The sequence below is a fragment of the Muntiacus reevesi genome, chromosome 4 (assembly GCF_963930625.1).
Source record: "Muntiacus reevesi chromosome 4, mMunRee1.1, whole genome shotgun sequence".
Lineage (NCBI taxonomy): Eukaryota > Metazoa > Chordata > Mammalia > Artiodactyla > Cervidae > Muntiacus > Muntiacus reevesi.
Genome location: NC_089252.1, coordinates 90,406,159 through 90,433,870, shown reverse-complemented (window position 1 = coordinate 90,433,870; position 27,712 = coordinate 90,406,159). Strand labels below are relative to the sequence as shown.

The 27,712-nt window shown below is 39.1% G+C and overlaps 1 protein-coding gene across 3 annotated transcripts in view; it reads left to right on the top strand.

Moving 5' to 3' along the window:
- MITF (melanocyte inducing transcription factor) overlaps positions 1–27,712 on the top strand; it is a 223,077-nt gene that overhangs the window by 93,492 nt on the left and 101,873 nt on the right. The gene's annotated exons all lie outside the window — the stretch shown is intronic.

Here is a 27,712-nt window from a genome sequence, read left to right as displayed (position 1 = left end):
GAGTTTGCTTCCTAGACAAGCCTTTCCTTAATAACTCCATATTTAAATACAGGCTCTTCTTTTTTTTTTTTCAATTTAATATTTTTTTTAAAATTTTATTTAGTTTTTTTTTTTCAGTAGATTTTGTCATACATTGATATGAATCAGCCATAGAGTTACACGTATTCCCCATCCCGATCCCCCCTCCCACCTCCCTCTCCACCCGATTCCTCTGGGTCTTCCCAGCGCACCAGGCCCGAGCACTTGACTCATGCATCCCACTTGGGCTGGTAATCTGTTTCACCATAGATAATATACATGTTGTTCTTTCGAAACATCCCACCCTCACCTTCTCCCACAGAGTTCAAAAGTCTGTTCTGTACTTCTGTGTCTCTTTTTCTGTTTTGCATATAGGGTTATCGTTACCATCTTTCTAAATTCCATATATATGTGTTAGTATGCTGTAATGTTCTTTATCTTTCTGGCTTACTTCACTCTGTATAATGGGCTCCAGTTTCATCCATCTCATTAGAACTGATTCAAATGAATTCTTTTTAACGGCTGAGTAATATTCCATGGTGTATATGTACCACAGCTTCCTTATCCATTCGCCTGCTGATGGGCATCTAGGTTGCTTCCATGTCCTGGCTATTATAAACAGGTTCTTCTTTATTTTTCCATCTTGTTGTTGATCTTTATTTGCTAAGTCGTGTTTGAATCTTTTCCGACCCCATAGACTGTAGCCCGCCAGGATCCTCTGTCCATGGGATTTCTTAGGCAGCAATACTGGCGTGGGTTGCCATTTCCTTCTCCAGGAAATCTTCCCGACCTGGAGATCAAACCTGCATCTCTTGCCTTATCAGGCAGAATCTTTACCACTGAGCCACCAGGGAAGCCATTTCCATCTTAATTGCTCAACTTGGCACCTCCATAGCCCTTTTTTCTATTTACACTCTGTGTGTAGTTGGTTGCCTGTTTATTGCCTGTCCACCTGCCTTCCTCCTCTCCTGACTGAACTGAGGGTTCATGGTGGCAAGCACTCTGCCTCTTTCATGCACGTGAAATATATCCAGTGAAATTTGAGTTTCAGGTCAAAATGAGTAATACTTTAATGTAAATCTGTCCAAATATGGAACATTTAAAAAGCGTGAGTATATCTCAAATACTTAAAAACTGTATCTGTAAAAATGTATGTCTCAAATGTGGGACACGCTATACTGAAATATGTCTAGTTTATTTGAAACTCAGATTTAATCTGATGTCTGGTAGTTTTATATGCTACATTTGGCCGCCAAAGTACTTGGTATTTAGCACAGTTTGTGCTAATAGAAGCTCAGATAAATGTTTGAGTCAATGAATGAGCAAATGAAAGCGTTCATATCTTTTTCAGGAAAGTTTTCAAGGTATATATTATTATTTAAAAAAAATAATAAAAGGGAACCCTTCTACACTGTTGGTGGGATTGTGAATTGATAATAGCCACTTTGGAAAACAGTAAGGAGGTGCCTTAAAAAGCAAAAAATAGAACTACCACATGAGCCAGCAATCCTATTCCTAGGCATATACCTAGAGAAAACCATAATTTAAAAAGATACATGCACCCCAATGTTTGTTGCAGCACTGTTTACAATAACCAGGACATAGAAGCAACCTAAGTGTCCATCAACAAAGGATTGGATAAAGAAGATGTGGTCCATGTATACAATGGAATATTACTCAGCAATAAAAGAACAAAATAGTGCCATTTACAGCAGCATGGAGGGACCTAGAGATTATCATACTGAGTGAAGTAAGTCAGACAGAGAAAGACAAATATTACATGATATCACTTATATGTAGAATCTTAAAAGAAAACCCAGGTACAAATGGAGCTTACTTACAAAACAGAAGTAGGAGAACGAATATAGGGAACAGACCTACGGTTACCAAGAGGTGAAGAGTGGGGGATAAATTGGGAGATGGGAACTGACATATACACACTATATATATAAAAACAGATAACTAACAACCTACTCTGTGGCACAGGGAACTATATGGGAAAAGAATGTGAAAAAGAGTGAATATATATATAACTGATTCACTTTGCTACATGCCTGAAAGTAACACAACATGGTAAACCAACTATACTCCAGCAAAAACTTCTTAAAAAGAAAACAGGATTTGTGTTTGCCTTAATTTTTTAGTGTGTTATTGTTGTTGTTCAGTTGCTAAGAGTATTGAGTCTGTACTCCTAGGAGGCACTCAGTATATGAGTGAGTTAAAGCTCAGTTCTCTGTGTGGTGAGATTTTTACATGTGACTTTAATTTTATTCGGATACATTTTAAACATTTCTTATCATGAGCCTTTTTTTTTTAAAATAAAAAGAAGTTTTCAAAACTTGGTAAGTAACTGGAAGAAAACCTATAGTGCTGAAATCCTTTATCCACAGTTCCAAAATTCAAAAGTTTCTGAGTATTGAATGATTTTTTTAAATCTCATTTAGAAGAATTATCTGACCTGAAATGACATGAGGCTATTTATAGTCTTTATTATTTCACTTAATTGAATATTCATGTTTTCTGGCAGAAATATTAGTACATTTGATTATGAGCTGTTGCCCTGATCTCTCTAGGGATATCACACTCTATATATACTTTGATATGTTACAAAATCTAGAAAATTCTGACATCCAAGACTCATTAGTCTGAAGAATGTGTGTGTGTGTGTGTGTGTGTGTGTGTGTGTTTATACAGATGTGTACTGTGTGTATAGAAATTTCTGAAACGATACATTGAATATTGTTAATAGTGATTATCTCTAAGAGAAGGGATTGGATGGGGATGCCAGTGAAAGATGAATTTATGCTTGAGTATCTTCTTCTTTAGCATTTCTAATTATTATAATAAAGTGATTGCCTTTTTCAATGAAAGAGTGTAATTGGGTAGAGGTTTTATTTAGGAAAGTAGTGGTATTATTCATGTTAAAAGACAGTTTATCAAACAGACTCTGCCTTTACAGATTAGTTCAGCATTTCTCCCTGCTGACAGGGACCCAGAAAACGTTATGCACACACCATGCAGCCTTTTGGATAATGTGTGCATGGTCTAGTGACAGAGAATTTACATCAGCAAAAACACTAATTTTGCTTAAAAAAATAAAATCAAGGCACTCAAAAATGTGATGAGTACTGCTGTTATTAGTGATGGGTTTGGCATGTTTTACGAAGTCTGAACGATTACTCATCCTCTGTACGTTTGCAGAAGTGGCTTCAACAAAAGCCAGATGCATACGTACTGGCAGGGGTCAGTAGGTGGATGAGAGGATTAAACCCAGTGAGTTTTTGGAGCCCTGGTTTGTAGCTGTTTTTGGCTTGTCGACAGGCTACTTTACTGAGTCAGCCTATAGGATGGCTTCCCAGGGTAAGTCTGATTTTGCTTTTCTGAGTTTAAAATATACGTGGTCAAGGAGAGCTGACTCGTTGCCTTTTGCACTGGATTGCGTTAGTTAACAGTGCCTGCGTTTCTTTCTGTGAGAAAGACATTTATCTTATTCCAGCATATTCTGGTGTTCCTGCTACTGATTTTTATGGCTGTACCTCACCTCCCCCTAGTTTTTAAAGTGAAATGTCTTGAGTGCTGAAAGGATTTGCAAGGGGAATTGCAAAGGTCATATGTAAGTTCTGCGGCTGGCGTGTGGAGAGCAGTGTGATTGAACCAGAGCCCTCAGTGACCCTTTCTTTTCGAGAGGATGTTTCTAATAAATTAGTGTAGCGTGCTGTATGTGCCTGTTTATGACCTTAAAAATGGTTTAGTTCTTGCTGAGTGGCTATTACTGATGCTTTATGACATGTTATAATGGTTTCGACTTGCACATTTTTTTTGGATTAAAACAATGTCATGCATCAGTCAATGTGAAGTTAATTTTTCCTTTTTTTTTTTTTTTCTCTTTTAAAGGGACTCAGGAGAATGTTCAACATTAGAATAAGTCCCTGGATTCTGACCTCAGAGAAGCTTTGGTTCTCGAGGTTAGAAGAAGTAAGGATTCGCCAAGCTCTTACAAATGAGCTTTGTAGTAGTTGCTGGTGAAATTATAAAACATTGCTTTTCCCACTGGATGTTAAATGCCCCTTTTCATTAGCTATAGTATGGGGAGCAAAAGCATGTGATTTTTCCTTTTTTTTATGTTTAACCATAGCTACTTTAAAAAGGCAGTTTTCATTTTGTGGCTGCTTTCTTTTTTTTTTTTCCTTCCGATATCTAGCACAGTTAAGGACTTTATCTTTTTTTGTATCTTTGTAGGACACTCTGGTGAATGATGGGGTCTGAGTAGCTCTCTATATGGAAGAGGGTACCGACGAGCCTGGGCTGGAGGGGCTGGAGGAGCCCAGTTGCATCTCTGCCCGGTCTGCTTGTGGCTATATTGCCCATGTCCCTTCCTCTCCAGGCTGGAGGAGGTCACTGTGATGTGAACGCTGGGGCTTGTTGGGGGCTGAGAGCTTTTCCGAGTGGCAATGACATCTCTTTGGGCTCAGAAGGGATTGTGCCTCAAGATTTCTGTCCATTAATGTTTAGTACCCATGATGGGGGAAATTGATCTGCTCTAAATATAATCCTTCCTCCAGAAACACTGATAGGTAAAAAGGAGTAAGGGGGTTGGAGTTGATTTCTTTTTTTTAAACATGCACGTTAGAGCTTTAAAAAAAATCAAAGCATTTATGTCCTTAGTGGAAGTCTGAAACCTAGTGCCCAGGTCTGCATGGGGTTGGAGGTTAATATGGTCCATCTTTTTCACAGCATCTGTAGTTCTTGAATATTTGGGATACAGGCACAAAAGCCTCAGTAATTCAACTAGACAGTAATGTTAGAACTGTTTCCTGCTGATAAAAGCAAGGAGATATTAGAGAATAGAATGTGAGATAAAATGTGAGGCTGCCCGGAGACCTCTCCCTTGCTGCTGGTGAACTCAGACCATTCTCCTAGGCCTTCCTTCCAGGGCTTGCAAGGATGTGGCTCTTCAGCTGAAACGTGCTTTGGTGGAAAAGTTATGGATTCACGTTTGTCCCTTTGCAAATGCAGTCTTTCCAGGACTGCTTCTATGAGTCCTCAAGGTGAATTGGTATGACGTTTGAGAAAAGCCTGGGGGCGAGCTGGAATATTTAATCCATCATGTCACACACACACACAGGTACTTTAAAAGGAATAGGAATCTTAACTAGAGGCTTAGCTCACTACCACCTGGAAATGGCCATCATAATAAGACATTGATCTTTTCTCAGTGAGAGAGACCGAGAAGCATTAAGTGTGGTGAAGGCTGGCACCTGAATGGCCTCTGAAGATGTAACCCTGTGACCTTTGCCAAGGTCCCCTCCCTCCCCTGGTGTGGAACCTGAATAGTGGTTTAACTAAGTAGTTAATTTTTAAAAATATGTAATTGTTTTATTTTTAAAATGTTTTATAGAGAGGAGTAAAATCAGTTAGTGATTTCAGAGCACATTATGTGTCTGGATTATCTCACCTCTTTTGATTTTTGTCCTTGTTGCCCTCATTTCTTAGTCTTTCTCAGCATCTCATCAACTGACAGGATAAGAGGCAATCCCAAACAGCTTTCTACACCTAGTTGCTTGTTAGCGAATTTAACTTAAATATATAGAATGACATATATATTTCACAGTTTGTGGGAAAGAAAACTCAAGAAAATACACACACACACATACACACACACATATTTGAGCCCAGTCTTTGATACACACACACATATTTAGGTGTATCTGTATCTATCTTTATCTTCCTCATAATTTACTCAACTCTTAAATCCATCATCACATATGTGCAAAATAAAATCTTAAAATAACCTTCCTGGAAGAAATAAAGAGGGAAAATTAGTAGGCAGTCTTCATGACGTTTTAATGTGTGTATTTACTACTTAGAAATATTCAAATACAGCTTTGTTTTGTATCATTAATTCTGGTGGTACAATATTTGAAAAGGTGACAGATACAAGGGCAGAATGTAATTCTTGAAGCTGTAATTTGCAAGCAGCTGATAATACAAGTCCATTTTCTTTTCCAAATGTGCTATTTATATAATTTATATTTTTAACCAATCTTAGAACTAGAACAAAAATAGTAATTAATCTTAAGGGCAAGAAATGTTGCAACTATGCCAGATTTGGAAACTTTAAGAAAGTCTTTGGGTGGCTAAGCCCAATCTATTGAATATTCTAATTTGCATGTAACACGTTGCTCAGCAGATATTGCATGCTCGGTTAATGTTAAATGATTGAGTCAATTTGGCAACACTTTTTTTTTTTTTTTTAAAGAAATGTAAGCATATTTAGTTAAGAAGTGGCAGGCCAGTTTTAAAGCCTAGTTAAGATAAACAGGCCAAGCAAAATAGTGCATGTGGCAAGGATAGTGGTGTTTATATGTGCAAAGAGAAAAGACTGAAAGGAAGAACATCAAAATGCTTACATATTTTGATGATGAATGATTTTTATTTTTTATACAGTTTTTTGCTTTCATGTATTTTTTCAAAGTGAGCACATGCATCCTTTGAAATGTAGTGCTTTCATGGCACATATTAGGCCTTACATAATAATTTGTTAAATGCTGAGTTAATTTATAATGGAAATGATACACATCAGATGTCAGTGGTGTTCCTGGAGTTGGGCAACATGACAGCTTCGAGGAAAACTTACATTCTAGTGAAATCATTTATTTTTCTCGAATAACATTTAGTATCCCAGTATCATCTGCTTTAACAAAACATACACATTTCTGAAAAAGACTTAAACAAACAAAAACCACTAGATAATGGGAAATCATACAATAGATAGTACAGAGTCTATAGAGGCCCCTGTGGTCTATAGGTGTACAATACTCAAAAACTTCATCAAGAACATAAAGGAAAGATAGGACCATAGGAAAAAAAAGAGTTTTACACTTGCTAAATGGTTAAGCAGTATGCAAATACAACACAACTTTTCAAGCTTTGCCTTGAAAAGACCTAGTATTTTTTTGTGAAGGGAGTTGTGGGAAGGGTTGCAGCTTGTATACTCTGGTGAAGTGGTGTAAGTAGGCTTGTCTGAAATGGGGTGGGAAGTTGTAGCAAAGTACTGGGTGGTTGTGGTCTGTAATACACATGGTAAACTGAAGGAGCAGGCAGATGTTTGCAGTATGTACATCTTGTGTCTTTCTGCACTACTTGATTCAGTGGGGTGTGGCTTTCTGTGTTCAGTTACTGTTCCTTGGTGACCAAACCAAGTTCGTGTGGGTTACGCTCAAATTGCCCTTTAATGTATCGGTCATGTTTGAGCAGATTTGCATTTTCAAAATGAGCATCGGAACAGAACTAGCTCTATATGAAATAGATAAAATCAAGTTGCACTAGTTCTAGGCATGTCAAGAGCCTACTTTGGAACCCAACTGCCCTTTTAGCACCCCAGCAATTCCAGGGACCATCACTGTGTGGCCTAGAGATTGTGTGTCCTTTTGTTCGTGACCTGGAAGAGATACAGGACAATTTTTTTTTTTTTAATTATTTTTTTGTGGGAACATTTGGTTCTACCTTTGTATCTTTCCTTGGCTCGTGACTGGCAGGTTCTTCAACATTCACAAAGTTCAGTCCTACTACTAGATAGACTGTCTGGTAAAGCAAATGACCTTGAACTTAACAGGCACTTCATTCCAGGTCCTCATCAGGGAATCTAACCTTGTACATAATGCTACTCAATGCTCCTCAGATTGCTTCTGTGAAAAACCAGTATTTATGGATTATTGTCTGAAGGATAGAGGGTCATCTGTTACTATGAATCCTCTGAAACAGTGAGGAAGGAGGGCAGTGTCGTTAAAAAAAACATTTCTCAAGGTAGCTTTTACTTTGATTTACCAAATAATGTTAAAGAAAAGCATGAGAGTTGTATATTTATCAGTAGGATTCATTGGTTAAAAAGTAGGTAAGGGCAATCTACTCTAATACCTATACCTGAAATAATCTAGACTAGCAGAATCTCTAAACCTGAGAATCTGTCCTGCCCCCATTTCCCTCTCAACCTCAGCAGTTAGTTTTATTACATGACACTTAGTATTATACTCTTAACCCCCCTGGGAGGTCATCATGAGATATAACCCATGAATACTGATTGTATGGGGTGCTTCTTTTGTGGATGGATATTCCAGTGTCTTCTTTATGAAGATTCTTGGAAGAAGTGTCTCTCTGGTTTTTATACCGCAAATGACTGTACTTCTTCAACTTAGGGTTTTTGTTTTATGGATACAGTTAGTCATGTAACTGATCATGTCTTCTTCCTCTTTATGGCCACAGGCATGTTTTCTTTTACCCATACTTTTTTTTTTTTTTCAAACCAAAAGAAAAACTAGCTTGCCAACGCTGGAAAATGAGATTTCTCACAAGTGTGTTTGGATTTCCAGCATTTACTGAAAAATCAGATCTAACAGTGCTGGGATCACGTGTCTCCATGGCAACCATGGGACCCAATAAAGTAATGCCAATTCCCTTACAGCAGAGCAGGCGCTCTTACCTTTGTTTTACCTTCTTACTTTAACTGCCCGGCCTGTGTAGACCTTGGACTCGGTGCCTAGTGGCTTAGAAAGCAGTTTGTGACTTACCTTTAGAAAATATGCAGGCTCCTATTTGCTTTTTGTGAACTAATGTTATTCCTAGGGTCATTTAAATTTTTTTTTTTTTTTAATTTTCTTTCATCTTGTTTTCTTCACCCATGCACATTGGTTTTCTGTTGTTTTATCTTGGGGGGTTGTGTGCTTTTATGTAAGCTGCCTTGAGTTTTTGAGGGGGAAAAAAACAAAGTATAAATAAAGAAAAGTAGAAGAGTGACTTTTCCCCTCTGATCATCTTATTTTTATTTTTTGCTTGGTAAGAATTTAAAACAATTTCAGCTCTTTTCTGACCTATTTTAGAATTTCCTTGATTCTAGTACCATTCAGAGCTCTGCAGTTCCTTGATAGGGTTTTGTTTTGCTTTGGTAACTCTTCACAGAGACTCTGAGAAAGCATTGTTTTGTACCTAAGGTTCATTGGCTTCCCATCATCATGCATTAAGAACTGAAAATTTTGTGTTTTGTAAATAAGTTCATTTGTATCATTTTTTACGATTCCCAAAATTCCAAAATAGAAACAGGTTCACAGGCCCAGAGAACAAACTTATGGTTACCAGGGAGAAGTGTTGGGGGGATAGATTGGGAGTTTGGGATTGACATGTACACACTGCTATATTTAAAAGAGATAAACAACAAGGACCTATTGGATAGCACAGAGAACTCTGGTCAATATTCTTTTTTTTTGTTTTTTATTAATTTTTTATTTTTTCCATTTATTTTTATTTTATCCATTTACAATATTGTAGTGGTTTTTGCCATACATTGACATGAATCAGCCATGGATTTACATGTGTTCCCCATCCCAATCCCCTCTCCTGCCTTCCTCTCCATCCCATCTCTCTGGGTCTTCCCAGTGCACCAGCTCTGAGCACTTGTCTCGTGCATCCAGCCTGGGCTGGTGATCTGTTTCACCCTTGATAGTATACTTGTTTCAATGCTATTCTCTCTGAACATCCCACCCTCGCCTTCTCCCACAGAGTCCAAAAGTCTGTTCTGTACATCTGTGTCTCTTTTTCTGTTTTGCATATAGGGTTATCGTTACCATCTTTTTCGATTCCATATATATGCGTTAGTATACTGTACTGGTCTTTATCTTTCTGGCTTACTTCACTCTGTATAATGGGCTCCAGTTTCATCCATCTCATTAGAACTGATTCAAATGAATTCTTTTTAACGGCTGAGTAGTATTCCATAGTGTATATGTACCACAGCTTCCTTATCCATTCGCCTGCTGATGGGCATCTAGGTTGCTTCCATGTCCTGGCTATTATAAACTGCTGCAATGAACATTGGGGTTCTGCTCAATATTCTATAATCACCTAAATGGGAAAAAACTTTGGAGAAGAATAGATACAGGTCATGTGTAACTGAATCACGTTGCCATACACCTGAAACTAACACAACACTGTTAATCTTCTTCACTTCAGTATAAAACTTTTTTAAAAAAGACCTGAAAAGTGAGGTAAGTCACAATATTTGTTCATGCAGTTGTGAGAGGGAAGATTAGGCCACCATGGACCTTCTTAGAGTTTATCTGCCAAGTGCAAAGACCCCGAGAAGGTGCCATTCAGCGCCTCGCATGTGGCACTGCTGTGACTTCCGGGGACAGGGTCAGAGAAGTCAGTCGTCTGTGCTAGTCTGGGGACCTCCTGTTCGCAATCTGGCTGTTAGATGTTTGTGTGGCTTGCATAGTGTTGAAAGCAATTCTGGACCAATCAAAATTAATTTTTGTACTCTCTTTAGTGTTTACATATTCCTTTGAAAAATCTGGAGACCCAAACATATGGGCCAACGTTCAGCCTGCATGGATTTATGTCTAGTTCACCACACCGTCCCACTCCCTCTTGTCTGGGTGACTCTGACGATGAATGCCGTGTGCCCCGTGTCCCTCCATTTCTCTGAATGTGACTGTTGTTGCTTAAGGCCTTGTCCATGCACCGCCCTAACTCGTCAGCTGTTAGCATAAACCACACTGTGGCCTGTTTTCCTGCTGCGGTAGTCACCTTCCCAAGCCACTCAGCTCTTTCTGTGGCATTCATGTTTCGTGAATTGACTTTTGACCACTGCCTGTCTTCTCCCCAGCCTCAGAATTGCAGACTTCCTCAGCAGGAATAGTATGGGTGTGCCTAAAAGTGTAGTTCAAAAGATCGCTGTGTTTGTGCACCCAACACATTTATTGAGCACCTACTATGTGCCAGGTGATGTTCCTGTGCTAGGCATAGAGCAGTGAATGAAAGGGGCGCAGATACATACCTACTGGAGTTTACGTCCTGTTAGGGGTGGTGGTAAGTGCTGTGAAGAAGAAAGCCAGGAAGAGTTTCTGTTTCATTTGGGGCTCATAGGCTAGAGCTGGATTCTGAGCTCCCTTTTGAATCAAGAGATGAATTCACTCGCTGAGGAGTGAGCCATATGACTGTCTGGGAAAGACCTTGTAGACCCTGGGGATAGCAGTGAAAGCAAGATCCCTGAGGAGGGGCATACCTGCATTTGGTGTTAGGCATGGTTTTTGCTTTAGTGCTGCGCTTCCTAATGGTATGAATTAGGGTCAGTTGCATTTACCCTCTGGACCACATCTGTGCACTCATCTCTAAAATGCAATACTCTATATGAGGTTCACAGACACAGACTACTGTATATAAAATAAGTAAGCAACAAGGATTTACTGTATAGCACAGGAAATATACCCAGTAATGGAATCTCATCCTCACACACACACACAAAATGAATTGCTATGCCGTACACCTGAAACTAATACCAGTATTGTACATCAGCTTCACTTCAATAGAAAAAATCACATTAAAATGCAAGTTTCTGCATTTAAGAAGGACCGTGGCTTCCTCATTAGTCTCTCCCCAAGGTCAGGTCTGGTCTTTGACTCTTGGTAAATGTTGAGTAAATATATATGCAGTTAACAGATGGACACATAAGTCATTATAGAAGGATTTGAAGGATCTCAAAAGCATAGTGTTAGCTAAGTGTATGTCACAGGCTTACATATTAATGACAATGAACATGAGCAGCTCTGAAGCATATGTGCTGAGAGTTTCTCTTTAATGGTGACTCCACAGTTTTTATGCTCAGCAAGCTGCATCTACAGAGTACCACTGAGGAATATATATGACGGAGGAAAGGGGCCTGAACTGTGTCTTTGTTGTTGTATCTGTTACTATTCATTGGTTTGTCCTGACTCCTAGCAGAGTCCCTGTGGGCTTATAGTAGGACCTTAATGAACATTTGTTAAAGAGTGAATAAAATCAAAGCCGGCATACATTTTCACTTCTTTGATAAAGCAATGTTGGAGTCACACTGCATTCTGCCTGCTTTCTTCCCAAGAAAGACCCACAGCAGTGTCAGGATCAGACTGAGCATTGATGTCTTACTTGCTTCAACTCACTTACTTACGTTCTTCATTTGCAGTTGGGAAATGGAGGCTTAGAGCTAGTGGCAGATACAAGGAGTGTGAGTCCAGGGCTTGTGTACTTCCTCATGGACTGCGTCACTTATAGGGAAGAGTAACTAGCAGATACAGAAACAGAGGTAGAGAAGAATTCAGTTCCACTATATTGGCATCAGTAACTGATGACTTTTAATGCTGTTAGAAGTTTCATATATGACAGGCTTCAGATGGAGAGAAGGGTCTGCTTTGTAACTCACACTTGTGTAGTTTGTGTATGCCTCAGAGGCTGCGTTCGTGCAGTTTCTGGAAGATTGATCAGGTTTTCTGAAAGCCATGTAGAAACCCCTTCCTAACGCAAATCCTTGTTTTGTTCCACTAAGATGTGGGCAATTTCTGAGTGTGACGGTTACATTCCTCTTGCTTCATAGCCTATCAGCTCTCTCTATCACATTCATATTTAATGATGTGCTAGCAACACTGTCCTCTTGTCAGCCTCGATTCCTCCCTTCTGTCCCCAATTCTTGAGCAAACTCTTCTACTTTAGTATTATTCTAGGACAGTTGGGTTTTCTACTGCTTATTTCCATTTTCAATGGTGTGAGATGATTTATTACTGTGCTTTTGAAGGAGAGCAAATTTATAGGTGGAAGGAAGCTTGGTGAGTTTCTAACCATCTGTCGAGTTTGGGAAGGACCACTGAAACCCCTCTGTTTTGATTTCCTGTGCACGTGTGCTTTCAAGTGAGGGGAACGTTGTGATTTTTGTAGCAGGTGTCAGCCTCGATGGCAAGGGGAAGCAGATATCCTGGCCAGCTTTCTGGGGAAGAGGACAGTGGTTGTGTTTTCTCATGACTTTATTTTTCCAGTGCTGACTGTATGGCAATATCATTCTGGCAAATATTGGCTGGCCGTGGAACATTTTTAAGTGCAAGGGTTTAATAAATGTTCTGTCTATTACCATGGCTGAGGAATCAAAACAAAATACTCTCCACGCAGTTCCTCGAGCATTCATGGATGGGTTCCAGTGTATTGCTTTAACGTTAGCTCCTCTATGTGTGAAGAATCTAAAATAAAATATTACTGAAAACACATTGATTAGGAAGAGTAGGGTATAATTTTTTGTACCATTTTCCTTTTCTATACAATAATGCCGTGCCAGGAATGGTGATATGGGTGAACTGTGTGCAGAAAGGCTTTGCAAGAATTTATGTCTTTATACTCTTGTTATAGACATGATAGTATTGACAATAGTATGTAATGTCTGTGTAGCTGTAATAATCTCTGTTCTCACCTAAGAAAAAAGCTAACACTGGTGATATTAAAAACCAAAACAACCCCGTCTCCCCATTTATCCCAACAGTTGTCATAATTTGTTTTCCCCCTACTCTATAGTGTGCTTCTCATGTATTCATGTGATTAATGAGAATGAGTAATTGAGTATAAGTGTATAAGGAGTTTATACGGACAGTGTTTTACTAGTGACTTTTTGCACTGGGGCTTTATTTGGGTAGAAATTCTTCTGCAGTGCTTCATATGTCTTAAGAATGTAGCAGATTGTCCCAAACATGAATCAGGGAGTTCATTTCTGACACTTTTTTGGAGGAGTTCTCTGTGGGAGTCTATGTTTGCATCAGGCCAGGGCGAAAATGGCAGTGATGATGCTGTTAATAATAATGGCTACACTGTATTGAATGCTCACACATGTTCATTGTGTCAAGAACACAAGGCGCATTGTTCCATGGATTGTCTTACAACACCTGTGAGGCTGGGGCGCTTCTTGTCTCCATTTTACAGACGAAAAAACTGAGACTTGGAGGGGTTTGATTATCCCCTGGCTGTACAGCTAATGAGAGGGGGCAGACCTTGATTTTGACTCAGTTCTTTCCTTCCTTCCTCTCTCTCCTCTTCCTCCTTCCCTCTCTCCTTCCCTCCCTTCCCCCTCCCTCCCTCTTTCTTTCTTTCTCATTGCAGGGGACTTGATAGGCAGACTTTGTTTTCTTGTACTTCTATTTATTGCACTTTGCAGATACATATATATATATATATATATATTTTTTTTTTTTTTTAACAAACTGAAGGCTTGCAGCAAACCTTCATCACACAAGTCTATCAGCACTGCTTTCCCAGTAGCATTTTCTCACTTTGTGTCTATGTCACACTTGATATTTCTTGCAATATTTGAACCTTTTCACTATTTTTTATTCATTATGGTGATCTTTGATGTTACTATTGCCAAAAGATTATGACTCACTGAAGGTTCAGGTGGTGGCTAACATTGTTTAACAGTAAAAAATTTTAAATTGAGGTTTGTATATATTTTTTTAGACATAATACTATTGCACACTTAATAGACTAGCATAGTGTAAACATAACTTTGGTATGCACTGGGAAACCAGAAAATTCAGGTAGCTTGCTTTATTGTGATATTTGCCTAATTGCGGTTGTTTGAAACTGAACCCATAGTATTGCTGAGGTCCACCTGTATTTGTATATTTTTATTAGTCTATACCATAACTTTCATATATACAGTGTTGTATTTCAGCTTCTGTATACACTGCAGTGTGCTCACCACCAAGTGTTTAGTTTCCATCTGTCACCATACTGTTGGCCCATTGTGCCTCCCCCTGTACCCCATTTTTCTCTCGTAAACACTACTCTGTCCTCTGTATGTATACCTTTGTTTGATTTGGTTTGTTCATGTTAGAAAAAAATTCACACATGAGTGAAATCTTATGGTATTGGTCTTTTTCCATTTGTCTTATTTTATTTAGCGTAATATCCTCAAGATCCATCCATGTTGTTGATAATGGCAAGATTTCATCTCCTTTTTATGGCTGAGTAGTATTCCACTGCATTCTCTCTCTCTCTCTCTCTCTCTCTCTCTCTCTCTCTCTCTCTCTCTCTCTCTCTCTCTCTCTCTCTCTCTCTCTCTCTCTCTCTCTCTCTCTCTCTCTCAGTTCTTTCTGACCCCAGAGCCTGGTCGGGTAGCTCATTCTCACCACATCCTTCCTAGAAATGGGAAACTCTTTCCTGGAATATTTTAGCAATCTGCTACTTATTTCCTTGCTTTCTTCCTCTTTCCTTTTTAGGTCTTTTTTCTGCCACCAGCCTTCTGATGCATGCACCTCTTCACTGAAGTCCGCCTTCCATCCTTCCTTTGCTAGTGAATTCTTTATCTTCTAGACTTCCATATCCTGAGCTTTCTTCTCTGAGTTCTCATAATATTTTGTTCCTCTCTTAATCAAAACACTTTGCAGCTAGTAGTCAGCTACTTAAGTGTTCCAGGGATTCCTAGGCCCCCAGCGTTCCGTTTTGTGTCTGTGCCTATGTGAATGTTTTTTCTTGAGACAGCCCATAGTTTTCATATGAGTCTCAGAAAAATATTTGACCAAAAAGTTTAAGATATTATTTATAGGATTCTCTGTCCTCCTCCAAGTAATGAGCACCTAGAGGGGAGGAGCACATATTATTTGTATTTATTTCTTTGGATGGCTATAATGATACTTTTTTTTCCCCAAGTACCTGGATAAATGAATGTATCTAAAAGTAGGACCAGGGGGGTATGGCCTGGAGGTTAAGAACAGAGGATCTAGAGCCAGACTGTGCCTTGGACTGATTTTCTCCTCTGCAAACAGTCTAACCAGTGATACAGTCCCCTCAAAACCTCACTCTTCTCATTGGTAAAAGGGACATCATAATCGTGTTGCTGTTAGAGGGCTGTTATTGAGGAATACCTCAAGGTGTGGTGTGTAAAATGCTTAGCACAAGAGTACTTTGCATACTACCTATAATTAGCTGCTATTACTATTATTACTGAAGAACTTTTGAAATGGGCTAGAGGATGAGTTTCTCTTGATTTTTCTAGTTACTATCATGGTGATATTACAAAAATGTTTATCATGCCACTTTGAGTTTTCAGAGCTTAAAACCAGCATGCTTTCTCTAGTCAAGGTGACAGGTTCAGCTCAGAGACCTCCCTGAAATGTTGCTCTGGGGCATTTCCTCTCCCCCTGGCCTCAACCCTGGCTCTGTAGTATCTTAGGTTCATGAAGTGCCAGCTAATGGAAATTGGTGATGTGGGCACTCTGCCCCCCGAGGATTTGGACATATGCTTCTTTGTGTTTAAATCAACAGAAAAAAGTGCAGCTGTAGCCACCCTTCTGCATAATTGTTGCAGTAGCCTTTTTCCTTGCATGTTCTTGGAACCCCCGAGTGCCAGACCTGTCACTTACTGTCCCCTCTGTGCGTCTCAGGTAAGTCCAGTAGGTCAGATGAAAGGCAGAGACCAGCAGGGCATAGTCACTAGTCTACGCACAGCACCGATGAGTACCTGTATTCAGATCACGGCATGCGTGTTATTTATAGTAGTGTGGCCATAGGGTCATGGTGGCAAAAAGCAGCCTTTAGAAAAGTGCTTTAGTTGGCCCGTTAATGGTCACTAAATATAGAGAAAGTAGTTTGTGAAATCTCTTTACAGAAAATGTATTGTGAGCTGGATGCATTGACATGAGGGGGAAAATTTTTGACTCCTATCTTCCCATAGTTTGTTTTTTTTTTTAATGTATACCTTTTCTTTACATCTCTGGTAACTGTATGACCTTTGGTGAGTTATTTGCAAAAACTCTTTAAAAAAAAAGTCTTAAAAAGTATGGTAACTTTATTCGCAATCACCAAAAACTGGAGATGGCCCAAATGTCCTTTCACCAGTTAAAGGACACGTAAGCCGTGGTTCATCCATACAGTGGAATGTTAACGTGCAAATAGATACCAGTACCTGCCCCAGCACGGACTGAACTCAAATATACTTGTTAAGGGAAAGAAGTCAGACTCAAAAGTCTATGTTTTAAATGGTCCCATTTATTTGGCATCCTGGTAAAGAAAAAATGCGGGAATGGAACTCGTAGGTGGTTTTCGGGGGACTGGGGGTGGGTGGCGTTCTGACCCCAGACGGGCTGCCCAAGGAGTGTCTGAAGTGTAAGTCCACTGTGTCAGTGTACTCTGCCCTACTGGCTTTAAAAGCTGTCTGGTAAACACCCTGAAATTTTGGTTTATTTATTTAACGTTTACGAGTAGGAGCTCCTTTGTCTCCCGTCTGGCAGAGCTGCTTACTTTAAAATAGTTCCTCGGCCTCGGCACTGTTGAACATTGAGGGCTGGATTGTCTCCATCGTGGGGGCTGTGCGGGACCCTGTAAGGTGTTTAATAGCATCCCTGGTCTCTACGTGCTAGATGCTAACAGCACCCGGTACCCTAGTTTTCAGAAAATCTTTATTGAATTTGTCACAGTATTGTTTATGTTTGAGTTTTTTTGGCCAGGAGACGTGTGGGATCTTAACTCCCAACCAGACATGGAACCCTTGCCCCCTGCACTTGGAAGGCGATGTCCTAATCACTGGACCGCCAAGGAAGTCCCTGGGTCCCCATTTGTGACTGCCGAAAGTGTCTCCAGACATTGTCAGATGTCCCCTGGGGACAAAAGGGTCTCATTGAAGAGCCACGATTTTAAAGATTTAGGATTCAGTGCAAAGGCATTAAGTTATTTCCATGACTGACGGGTGAGGATCATCACTGTAACCTTCCTCTTACTTGCCTGTGGCCCCATCCTGGCTCCAGGTTAGATAGAGGAATATTCTAGTCTGTTGGCAGGGGCCCTTCCCTGGTCCTGGAGATCAGCCACTTCCTCTTACAAGTGCCTTGGCCGTTTGACCTCCCGCTGGAGGGTGCTTTCTCTCTGCTCAAGGACTGTGACAGCCTAGAAGTAGATCTGTGTACTCGCCGCTCCCTATCTTAGAGGTTGACTTTATGGGTCTGATGAGTCATGCCTACTGCATTTATAAATTGCTTCCATTTCTCCCAAAGCAAAGAAAAAAACGAAAAATTTTTTTTTTGGTAATCAATTTAAAAAACTATAATAAATACTTGTTAGTAAACCAAAATTAAAAGTGCCAGTGAACTATAAGATGATCATAGTTCAGACATAGTTTTACAGCCTTGTTAATAGTTTGCTATTAATTTGGGCTAAAGAGTTAACGGGAGATAGGCAGAGTGGTAAAATGATGGGACCTTTTGATCTTTAAAACTTTGATCTTCAAAATTTTAAATATATTTAGGTGGTACGTGGTTCTCCCATACCTTCTTTTTTAAATTTTATTTAATTGGAGGATAGTGACTTCACAGTATTCTGTTGGTTTCTGGCATCCATCAACATGACTCAGCCACAGGTATACATATGTCCCCTCCCTCCTGAACCTCCTTGCCTGCTCCCTGCCCATCCCACCCCTCTAGGTTGTCACAGAACACTGGGGGGAGCGCCTTCTGTCACACAGCAAATTCCCACTCGCTCTCTATTTTACATATGATAATATATGTGCTTCCAAGCTACAGTCAATTCGTCCCACCGTCTCCTTCCCCCACTGTGTCCACAAGTCCGTTCTCTATGTCTGCATTTCCATTGCTGCCCCGCAAGTATGCTCATCAATACCATCTTTCTAGATTCCATATCCGTGCGTTAATATTTTTTCATGTCCAGCACAAACCTGTGTGTGAATCCCAAAGCATTATAAAGTTGGCTCCATCTAGTGTATGAAAGTATTATACAGTTAGAGGGGAAAAAAAAAATAAAACCAACAACTCCATTCTGGGGATCTCCTTTGGTACTTCATGATGAAATTAGATTAAAAAGTTAAACTAAAACAAAGATGGACTATAAGCTATATTTGTGCCCCAGGAGATAATGCAGGCAAAAGTGACCTTCACAGTGTGAAGAGGAGAGGTCGTAATATATCGAAGCATCAACATCCAGCATGCCTGACATTTTGTTCTAGGAGCCTTGCCTTTTCTTTTTCTGGATGGAGGTCTTGTTTACAGGCAGTATCAACAATTGTGGCTTGTCCACTTCCATTGTGATATTCTCAGTCCTCCTTGGCCTGGCCCCTGGTTTTCCTGTATGGAATCCTATCTGTCAGTCATGTTCATTTTCCACAGTTAGGAAGCGATGAGGGCCAGGCCCATGTACTGTGATTTCAGAGCCCTACATGATTTTCTTTATCAGACTGGAATTCTTTGTAGCTGTTTGCTTCTCACTGCAATAGAGTAGCCACTATTTGTGGGCTGTGTTTGATCTGGTTTCCACGGAAGGGTTCTGGCACATTCTTCATTTCTCTTAATCAGGCTTCCCAAATGTGAGCCGTACTCATCCTAACTTCATGACCTTTGCCCCCACATTCCATATGATGGCTTAAATAAATTAAAAATACATATTGAAAGGAAATGCCATAATAAATGGCAATGACAGATGGATGCATGTGTAAAATAAATATAATGAAATTGGAAGAAAACAGTTAGATCCTTACTGGATATGTTGTCAAGAAGGGCCTGAGTCTGAGATCTGAACTGTTTTTGTTAAAAAGGGCAAGTATTGCAAGATTGAAGACATGTTAGCGTCAAACAGACACTTTTCGTGGGATGAAAAGAAATTTGAAAGGGCCTTTCTCTCTGGGTAATTCCATGGTCATTTAATGTGGAGTCTTTGTGTCTCCATTTGAGATCATCCTCTATCCCACACATTGAGAAACTTTGCTCACAATTTGCCATCTTTTCCAGAGGAGTTTGTTGTGCTCCCCCAAAGTCCAAAACTTGTCTCCCCCTCAAAACCCTTTTTCAATAATTCTTTCTTTTCTGAACTTCTATACTTCTCCTATTAACAAGAAGAAATTGTGCTGATATTCATATTTTTTCACTCTCTTTCCCAACTAGTTTAAGTTAATTGAGGACAAGCAGTGTGTGTTTCTTTTCTGTTTCTAGTGATTGCTATTATTTTAACTTATGCTTGGTGTAAATATTCAGGGAAGCCTGCTTCATTTCCTGCTTGTGTTTTTTTTAAAGGTAGATCATAGTCAGAAGTGATCGGAAAATGCACCATGGTCAATTCATTATTCATTTAACCCATTGACAACTAGTTATTGGGTTCCTTCATTGGGTCTGGAATTGTTCCTGGTTAAAGAATGAAGAGGGAACTAAACAGAATGAACTTCTTGGAATTCAGACACCAGTGTAGGGTGTAGGGAACAGGCAACTAACGAGGCAACTCCAGGTTGCAAGGTTCTAATTTTAGAATTAGTTTGCTTTTGTGATTGTTGAGTGGCTCACAGAAACTTAGAGCAGAGAACCATAGTGAGAAGCATGTGGGCTCTGGAGTTTTCAGACCCTGAATCTGCAGTTTATCAACCTCTTGATTCTGAGCAAGTTACTCACCTCACTCCATTTCCCTCTGTTTCTTCATTTAAATAAACATGAGGTAAGAGATGCAAATAAAAGGTACAGTTACCAGTGTGATGATATGATGAATTCTCTACCTTCTGTCTTCCCCTCTTTCTCTTTTTAAAAACGAGGCAGAGATATGATCTCATGATTTTTTCAGATTTTTCAAATTTTCTGCCTGGCACACTAGGAAATGAAAATGCACTGATCCTTGATCCAGTATTAGAAAGCAAATGTTTTTGTTAATGGAAATGTCATTGTGGATGGTACTTTAAGATGGTAAATTCATGCAATTTCCAAATTACCTGTTTAAATTAGTAAAAGATTTGAGCATTCAGAATTACTCCAAAACATTTCTGATTTCCTAATCTAAAGACCGTGGTATATCATTAATGTATCTCAAGCCTACTCAGTAGTACTTGGGACAAGTAGGTGCTCAGTAAAGATTTGTTGAATGAATGAATTTTAATAAGAATTTTTTGAGTTTTCTAGCTTTTATTCATGATTTTGCCCATATGCATGTTTTTCCTTTGTTCTGAAATTTAAAAAATTTTATTATTGGAGTATAATTGCTTTACAACGTTATATCCTTATGTTTTAAAAATAAACCAGTGTTACTTGATATGAGGAGCTTATTAATAAGCTTGATTGAAAGTGGTGGTGATTCTCTGAATCTCCTTCACCAGTCTCATCTGTAATACCTGGCAGGTAATAAGTACATGGTAAATGTCAAAGCGAGAATTAGATAGTTCTGATAGGCACTATTTTTTTTTAAGGACATATAACTTAATTTTGTCAGGCAAAGATGTCTTTTTTCCTTTGTATCACTACATAGCAGTTTTACTTGAAATTACACAGGCTATTAATTTAAAATATTGGTTATTTTAACATTTTACTATCAACATAAATATACTCTTTGATTATAGGCAAGACTCCTTAGAGTGTAAATTAGATGCAGAATGCTGTTGCATATCGAGTTTACTGTGATTGATTAGATTTAATCAACATACAGGAAGGATTCCTGTGCAAATATTATTTTTCCCATTTCAAACCCTATTTGTTCAGCATAACTGAAACAGGATGTCATTAGTGTAAGGGTAAGTATTGAGATGCTTTGGAAGTTTGGGAAATTTTGACTGTTGACATAAATTTAACCTATGGAGATCTTTCTTTTGGACACAGAAGTTTGATTTGTTATATTTTGCTTATTTGGGTATGTTATTTCCTTCCTGACTTACGAATATGTTTATAAAGTTAAAATACAAATTAAAAAAGTATTTGCCACATTGTCAGAACTGAAGGTTTCCTGGGCTAGCAGTTTTGTCTGTAGCTAAGACAACTATTAAAAAGGCATCAATAACTGTACACTGTCAGAATAAGTTTCAGATCCCCATCAGCATCTTAGTTTTTAGTTTTTCATTATGAATGAATATGCTATCCACAAATATCTCTGGACCTTTTCTGAGCTTAGATTTGTTTTCAATCTGCACATCATCTTCAAATACCATGTTTCAAAAACATTTTCACTTTTGTCTCTTTTTAATAAATAATTTATTTACATTTGGCTGTGCTGGGTCTTTGTTGCTGCATGGTCTTGTCTCTAGTTGTGAAGAGAGGGGCTATTCTTTGTTGCAGTGTGCAGGCTTCTCATTGTGGTGACTTATCTTGTTGTGGAGATCGGGCCCTAGGGCAGATGGGCTCAGTAGTCGCAGAGTCGCAGCTCCTGGCCTCTAGAGCACAGGCTCAGTATTTTTGGGGTACAAGCTTAGTTGGCTTCATGGCATGTGGGATCTTCCCAGTCCAGGGATCGAACCTGTGTCTCCTACATTGGCAGGCAGATTCTCTACCACTGAACCGCCAGGGGCGCCCTTTCACTTTTTTCTCTTAATAATAACTTTGATTTGTCCTACAAGTTGATGTTCTTTGAGGCTCCACGGACTCACTTCTCGTGCCCTAGTATTCTGAAAATGTCCTTTTCCATTGCATAATATTGATTGAGTGTGATTTTTTTTGCAGGCACTGGCTAGGTACCTTTCATACCTCACTTCATTTAGTCACATACCCTACTAAATAAGTGATGTAATAGAGATCTCCATTTTACAGATGCAGATTTCGAGACTCAGAAATGAAGTGAGTTGCCCAGGGTAAAGCTATGAGGTGAACACAGCGCCTGGGGTGTGTGTGTGTCTATAGTACATCACCACACAATGCTGTCTCCAGCTGAAGTTTATATCGTTAAGTAAGAGAGACTTAAACAACTATTCACTTATTTATGAAATAGTGGACCCCTCACAGGCTAAAGCACCTGCCCTGGATTCTTACCACATGTTGTACAGAGGAGATTTATCACACCTGGCGCACTTTCATACCGCCTTCCACCACAGTGTTGTAATTGTCCATGAGAAAATCTATCTCCACCTTGAGTTCAGTTTTTATAATACAAGTATGAAACCTACGTGAATGGAACAGAAAGGCTAATTGGCAAAGTGCCTGTTTTTTCTCCGTCTTCATCGCTTTTCCAGTTCCCCTTGAGCCATAAAGGATCGGGTGGTTCTTTCAGTTGTTGATGCCGAGTGAGAATCTGGGGAAGGGTGGACTCACCTGCCTTAGTAGCCAGGACCTCAGCACAGGGGGTGTGTGGAGGCCACTTGTCATAGCTGAATTTGTGTTGTTTTAAAATATTTTAATATCTGGACTCTTGGAAGAAGAATGAAACTGATGTCTTTCATGATGACCACAGGGTTGCACCCTCCTGTTTCCATCCCAACACCATTAGGATAGCAGAGACTCTATGTGATTCTTTGCTATTCAGTTTAATTACTTAATTAAAGAAAAAAGTTACTACAGTGAAAGAGAAATCTGTATTTTTCTTTTTAAATAAGTTAGGAATTCACCACTGAATTGAGAGGAAAACACTGTGATTTTAAAGTCCTGAAGTGGAAGATTTGACTTATTATAAAGTCTTAGTGTGAATAACTTTGCACGCCTGCCTCCATGGCAACAGCTTATCTTTTTCTATTTATTTACCTTGATAAGGAAAGTAATTGCATTTTTACTAAATTTCTTATTTGAGAAAATGCCATCAAAGCGGCATAATCTCCATCCGTGTTTCCTTCCTCAAGTTTATGTTGCCTCATGAACTTGGCTTTTTTTGTGGATTATGTTCTGCTTATTGCAAATACCCCACTGCCATTGATAGATAGCAAAGAAACAGTCTCTGAATCGCCTTTAATGGAGAGCAAGTATTTCTTTTGAAGTGAAGTCTAACAGATAATATCAGAGAGCTCAAGGTAAGGAACTAATCTCTTGTATTGATTATTTATGAAAGACCAACTATTATTTCAAATATTTCTCCCTTCATTAATTGCTTAAAATTTTACTTCAGCCAGCATTTGAAATGCCTCTTTTTGTAGATTATATTTGTATTCTCAGGACAGAGTTTTCTAAATAGTTTTAAAAAGCATTATTTTTTTCCTCTAAATCTAAAGAGTTCTTTGGTAATGTCAACAGGATCCTAGATTAAATTTACCTGGGGTCATCTTGGTCTTGTCTGCATTTTCCTTTTCACCCTTAAAGGGCTTCTTTGTGAGCTGGGTACAATGAGCAGTCTTCAGAAGATGCTGTCCCATCGTTGTTAGAGGGAGATTATGTTCTTGGGAGTAGGAAAAAAAAAAACAGAATGAAAGAGATAAATGTGATTGAGTGGTATTGAACACTTATTTCTGCAGCTACATAGTCATTTAAAATTTCCTTCAGTCCTGCTGTGAGTATTTTCAAATTAGAACTACTGGGTTGCCAGTTCCTTTAGCTTTGTATCCTCGTACTTTACCCATGAAAATGAGTTGTGTTCAGCAACTGAAAGCTTCCAAATGAAAAGTTTACAATTCTGAGCCCCACTACTGCCTGTTGACTTCCTAATTAATTAAATGCTGTCATCAAAATTATATTTCATAGCTCCGTCCTTACCTGATCTTTTTTTATGTTGTCACTCTTCGATCTGTTCATCTTTCCTTCCACTCATCCATTCATCCATCGTTCACTGAACCAAAGTTTTTTGAGCACTTATTATATGCCAGGCACTGAGAATGCAATACACACGAAGGACCTTGCCCTCCAGGATAAAAGACAGACAAACAAACAAAACAGATGATTAGGAGTTGGATTAAGTGCTACAAAAAAAGAAGCATTTGCTGAGAGAGTAAGCAGCAGAAGTGGATGTTCCTTCTTTAGGTAGGATGGGCTGGGGGAGGAAGCCCTCCCTGGGGAAGAAGCACAAAACCCGTGAGACCGCATCTGAAAGGTGGAGAGGAACCCCTGAAACTGCCATTCTGTCTGTCCCCAGCTCCTCACTCTTAGCCATGGGCCTGTGTATGTGAGTTTGGAGTTTTCCTGGGGTGAGCCCCAGAGAAGCAGAAGCTCTCACATCTTCTTTATCTTCCCCACAGCACTGAGAAACATCTCTCAAATGCTGGGCACATCAGTGAATGTTTGAGTCGAAGGGCCTTTTGGTGACATCTGACTTTCCAAAATGTGAGCACGATGGCATGTGGGGAAAGAGCCAGATGTGTTTGTTACTCTGGATAGAAGTTTTTGAGTTTTGCAGCCACTTTCACGATACTTGTTAATTACCTCATTATAAGACTTTCACTTAACATTCAAAGCATATCCATTGTATAATAATTCCAAGCGGACACTTTACAATATTAGACTATACAAGTAAAGACTTCTTATTTCAACAGATAAAGGGAACTTGAGAATCTTGGATATTTTCCTCTCACTCTTGCAGAGATAATTTTCATAGAACATATTATATATAATTATGTATGTTGAAATATGGTATATAGTAGTGGTTCCCAGGCCTGACTTCATATTAGTCTTTTATGAGAATCTTTTTAAAAGATTGGAATTTGAAACAATGCTTTGGAAAGTCCCATTCAGTCATTAATTTGGGGGAAGATCCTTGACATTTGTATTTTTTAATGCTTCTGAGTTGATTTTAAAGGGATGGTGGGGGGAGAATGGTCCCTAAGTCTTTCTGATAGAAATGCAGGTTGGTGAACCGTTGCCTGGTATCATAATGAAACATTATGGGTAGATGCTTCCTAAATTGTATGTAACAGGTAGTTCATGAGTCAGTATAGTGGTTGGCATGTATCACGTCTTCAGCTGTTAATTATTGTTAGGATGATGAGAAGTAGTTTATTGAAAAAAGCTATAGTTGTCAGAAGGAAAGATGTAAGACAGTGATGTGCTTTGGGGAAAATAAAACATTTGATATCCAAATAAAATAAGAAGGATTCTGACTGTGTTAAAAGAGTGGTTCTACTTTTCTTCAGCTGAGTTTTGGACAGGATAACAAGTAAAACCTCTTATCTCTTCTCTAACTCGTTCAACATAGTGATTGAGTTTTTCCTTCCAAAAAGATTGAGGCCCAAAGTTAGTTTTAAAAAAAAAATGGCTGTCACTTGGATGTTTGATAGTTTTAAGTTCCATTTTTGTTACAGTTGTCTTTGGAAAAGGTCAGTAAGAATTCTGATGACTCTAGTTGATTTGCTGGAATTTAGGGCAAGGAATAGCAGTTAAGGTTTGAATTATATTGGAGTACAGGTAATATTTTTATTCTACACTCAGTGTTTCATGTTAAAAGTGTTATTTTTCCTTTGTCTCTACCAGTTCATATTTTGTATTTAAATTTTAGGGTTTGCGTGTATATATGCATTTATGTGTCTGTGTGTATGCATACATATACGTTTGTATGTGTATATGCACTTAGGATATATATCTGAATAGTACAAATATGAACAAGAGAGTTGCTTACACATTATAGATTAACTCATTGTCAATGTATTTATTGAACATCAATTGTGGACTGTATATTCTACTAGGTTCTAGGGATACAACAGTAAAACGAACAGACCTGGTTCTTGCCACTAAGAAGGCACTTATTAAATGATTGTGTGACTACTTGAGGGACAGGATTATGGAAATGTATGTAATGTTTCATGAATTTTATAGCTTTTATCAGAGGTGTATGTCAAACTTTATTCCATTTGCTGGTGGGTATTTCATTGCTATGCTCAGGGAGATTCCCCAAGAACATTCACGTGACATAGATATTTCTGAAGGCACCAATAATAAGTTGAACACATGCCCCTTGAAAGTAATTTTACTTAAAAACTATGTAAACAGTCAATGGATAGCCTCCTTGGGTTGGTAGATTGTCCAGGACAAAATATCAGGCGATGTCATTGGCAGAACCTTCCAGGGGGGAATTTGGCACCACGCGCTGTCCCTGTTGGAATGGCTGGAATTGATTCCATTGGTTTCATGATCAACATTTGAGAGCCTGCGGAGGGTACAAATTTTCCCTGTGTGTAAGCATGTAATAAATCAGGGTTTCATTTCTAAAACTTACCGGGAACCGTGTAACTTAATTCAGCTTCAAATAGTGTCCAAGGTGGGAGATAGTCCAGCTTGGTCTTTAAAAAAAAAAAAAAAAATCATCACTTAAAGGTTCTGATATGGTAATTTCCTAACCTCTCTGTTTTCTTTGATCTTCAGATTTCTTTATTCCCCACCCCCCGCCACTCTGTTGAATTTCCATTGGTTCTGTAGGTTAGTCAGTGTGCATCCAGAATAGAGAGTTTAAACCATAATCATAATCATAAGAGCTACTTTTTTAATTGAGAGCTTAATGTGTCGAAGAAGGAAGTTCCACTGTGGCTGGAGGGCAGAGAGCAAGGATACAGCTTGCTTCCTTAGACTGTACCATACATATTACATATGTTCACATATTATTTCCTTCAGTTTTAACAGTAACCTATGGGATAGCCGTTTATCATTTCCCCTTTCTCGGGTGAAGAAACTGGGGCATGGGAAGTTTGGTAAATTTGCACAAAAGTCACAGATTAATAAGTGGTGGGATTTGAATCTGAATAAGTTGACACCAAAACTTGTGTTTTTGATTTATATGCTCTACTGTGCCAGAGGCAGGAAAAGCGAGGTGTGGACTAGGTTAGTAAGGGGAATAGTGTAGGATCTTAGTCATCTGTTAATGCTAGAACTCAGTACAATACCCAGTATGTAGAAAGTCCTCAATAACTTGTTAATAACGAGCACGATTATTTTCATCAGGGATCTGGTTTCCCCACCCCACCCACATTTCTTCTACGTATTGGTCTTTAGCATTGCGAGTAATCTACCTGCTTTCATCCACTTCTCTCCACTCTTGTCCATTTTCCCCATATCGCCTCCCCTCACCTCCATGAAGTATTGTCACCTCTGACTAGGACTATGGCAGTAACTAATCTTGTTGCTTCTCTGGGTGGTTCTCAATACGGCAGCCAGAGGGACCTTTTTAAAAACACAAATCTGAGCCTGCTTACAACCTCTCAATGGTTTCCTCTTCATCTTGGAAGATCAGTGACTCTTCCCTGGTCTCCCAGGTCCTGATGGTCTGATCGTAG